The following is a 3346-nucleotide window of genomic DNA, read 5'->3' as shown; positions in this document are numbered from 1 at the left end:
GGCAAACTACCTTTCTCCGGTCGAGAACCATGACCTCAGATTTAGTGGTGTTGATCCTCATCCTGGCCGCTTCACACTCGGCTGCAAACAGCTCCAATACATCCCGGAGGTCCTGGCTCAATGAACCCAACAGAACAACATCATCTGCAAAGAGCAGAGAGGAAATCCTGTGGTCCCCAAACCAGACCCCCTCCGGCCCCTGGCTGCGCCTAGAAATTCTGTCCATAAAGACTATGAACAGAACCGGTGATAAAGGGCAGCCCTGCCGGAGTCCAAAATGCACCGGGAACAGGTCTGACTTACTGCCGGCCATGCGAACCAAGCTCCTGCTCCGGTAGTACAGAGACCGGGCAGCACTCAGTAAGGCTCCCCAAACCCCCAGAGCACCCTCCACAGGACACCACGAGGGACATGGTCAAATGCCTTCTCCAAATCCACAAAACACGTATGGACACACAAGGGACTGGAAATTAATTGACGCAATGGATTTAACGAGCTGCTAATCACTCTCAAACACTTTCCCCGGTATCTTTTTCACTGGAGTGTTTTCGTATCTTGTCTCTGTTGGAGACTTTTCCATCAGTGAAACAATTTCTTCAGAGCTTAAGTCATTTGGCGTGGAAGCCGTTGAGTGTAGCTGCGCTTTGTTTGCTAAATGTCAGCAGATGAAGTGGGCCTCCATCGCACAGCACACCACCACCATTATACTGATAAGGTTTACGGAGATAAAATAAATTTGCTTTTCCGCCATCTGTCTCTGCCAGCTACCCCATGAATTCTCATCACTTTCCTCTCTCCTCCTACACGCTGCCAACATACATTTTTTTCTTTCTAAAGTCTGAATCTTCTCTGCCGCCCCACTCCCCCCTGTTCTTTGTTTGGCTGTCATGTAACAGCTGGTCGGGCAGCATCCTTCAGCTTTCACTGAGCTGACAGCAAAGGTAAAAGCTGGGAAATTGTTTTTTTTCCATTAAGTCGCAAATGAACGTTTTACCTGCTTTCATCTTCAGTGTCTGTTTGTGTGTATAGGTGTGTGTTGGAGTGTCAGCAAATAACAAAACAAACAAAACTATTGCAATGACTATTGGTAAACCACAAAAAAACTTTAATCCAGTGGTTTGTAGTTCATTAATAAAGTAAAAAAATTGCCCCCCAAAAAAGAGTATTTCATACTGTCTGTTACTGCTTGCGTAAACAGGTGTTGGTAGTTGTGCAGGTCATTATAAAAGCATGGATTTTGTTAAGAGTATTTTAATGACTCTTAACAAATGTAAAGGGGGGAGGATTTTGATGTTCTGACATGACCCTGCACCTTGCTTAGGGAAGCATTTTGTGTCAGTTTGTATCCTTACATATGAGCCAACAGAAATGATGTGTGGAGTTCCCCAAGGCTCCATACTGGAGCCACTTCTAACTGGCCTAGATTGCAAAAAACAACAATAGTTAGCAAACAAACGCAGGTGACACACAGATACACTGGGTTTCTGTTTCTGCAGGCTGTGACTTCTCCTGGAAGCCCTCCCCTTCTCTGAGGTCTCCTAAAGCTGTCATCCATATCTCATTGGACTCCTATATAAGGTGGGGCTTTTTGTTGTTCTGTGTCTGAGCAATCTTGGACCCTCGCTGTTTCGAGTCTAGATCAGGAGTCTGCAACCTGCAGCTCCAGATCCACATGTGGCTCTTTTATTCTCCATGGTGGCTCCAAACATGAAATAAGTCATGGAGACTGCTGATCCAGACATGTCGACCGTCAGAGTCAGCAGCTCCTCCTAACCAAAACTACCTAAAAAAAACAAATAAACAAAGCCCACAAGCTAAGACTACCAAGATCCAACCCCAAACTAAAACAACAAAACCCAGCAGTGTAAGACTGATGAGGAAAAATAAAGGAAAAAAGAACAAAAAAAATAAAATAAAATAAAATAAAATAATAATTTTAAAAGTAAGGATTACTCAATTAGCATTTATTTAATTTAGATTAGTTAAATGTATAAATTGATGTCTAAGGTTCACATAGATGATAAACTATGTAGGTTTTCACATCCCTGTTGACCTGAAGACGTCTTGTTTGATCAACTCTACCTCCAGAATGAACAGATTTTATATGCAAAGCAAAACTTTGGTAAAAAGTTAGATTTTTTAAAAAAGTTAAAGCATATATTATCTTATGCTGCACAACATTGGTTACTAGCTGTCCAGAGCTGCACTGAGATGATCCTGTTTGGTCCTGTTTTAATAACAGCCACTCCTCAATCACCTTCAGTAAATCCTTTGACCATTAATTCATTTGCCATTTTAGAAAATTCCTGCCAGTGAGTTTATAAAGATGTTCATTTAGTCAGCAATGTTTGCTTAGATCAACAGATAGTTAGCATTAGCCGTCCTATGGGAAATTCAATTAAACGTTAGCATAATTCTAGAGGACTTTAGCGTTATGTGCTAAATCAATTCACATTTTTTACGAATGAACTTCAGATTTCTGAAACTTACATAATTTGACCAATCACAAAATTCAACTGTAATACCTCGATTCAACCTGTAGGGGGCAGAACACAGGCACTTTTTGTCTATATTTTCAAGAATTAAACAAGTTTATTTTAATTTCTCAAAAAATTTGCAATGACCAACAGACAGCACTTTTAAAGCCCCATTTATAGAGGTCAATAGTTAAAAAAGTTGATTTAGGGTTTGGTTACCCTTTAAATAAACCATTTTGTCATCTACATCCCAATGAAACTCACGCCACTTCCACCGTCCATCATTTCTCTGTCTTGCATTACAGCACCATTATCTCATCAAGAACTGCTTTAGTTTCTCACACTTCAGGTTAATAGTTAGTAAGTGACATCATTCTAAAGCTGTTTTTTTTCTTAATTTTTTTTTTTCTGAAGAAATTTTGGCTTTATCCAGCGACACTAGAAGAAAATTGTGAGGCTGATGGCTCCTCCATCATCTGCCTCTCTTGGTGTAATTCCAAAAAAAGTATTATTGCCAGAGTGAATCTTGAGTACACTTTTGTTAGTCTCTGTTGAATCATAATGACGGTGAGTCACGCTGACCTTGTGAATGTATGTGATCCGTCCTCACAGTTTGTTTGAAATTGTTCTGTTTTTTTTTTTTTTTTTTCAGGGAAATTGGTAAATACTACTACAGAAATGAACCGGCAGCATCACCCCTGACTGACTCTGGAGGGAAATGATGAGGGGATGTCATTAGGCAGACAGATGTGTTTGAAAAGATTTGTGTCTCCTTGAGGGATTGTAAAATGAGATATTCGCTGTTAAAAAGTAGTTTGAGAATTCATGGCAGGAGGGAGCTGAGAAAACGGATCACTGCTGTCACTAAG

The sequence above is a fragment of the Oryzias melastigma genome, linkage group LG7, assembly GCF_002922805.2.
Source record: "Oryzias melastigma strain HK-1 linkage group LG7, ASM292280v2, whole genome shotgun sequence".
Taxonomy (NCBI): domain Eukaryota; kingdom Metazoa; phylum Chordata; class Actinopteri; order Beloniformes; family Adrianichthyidae; genus Oryzias; species Oryzias melastigma.
This window is presented reverse-complemented; position numbering follows the sequence as displayed.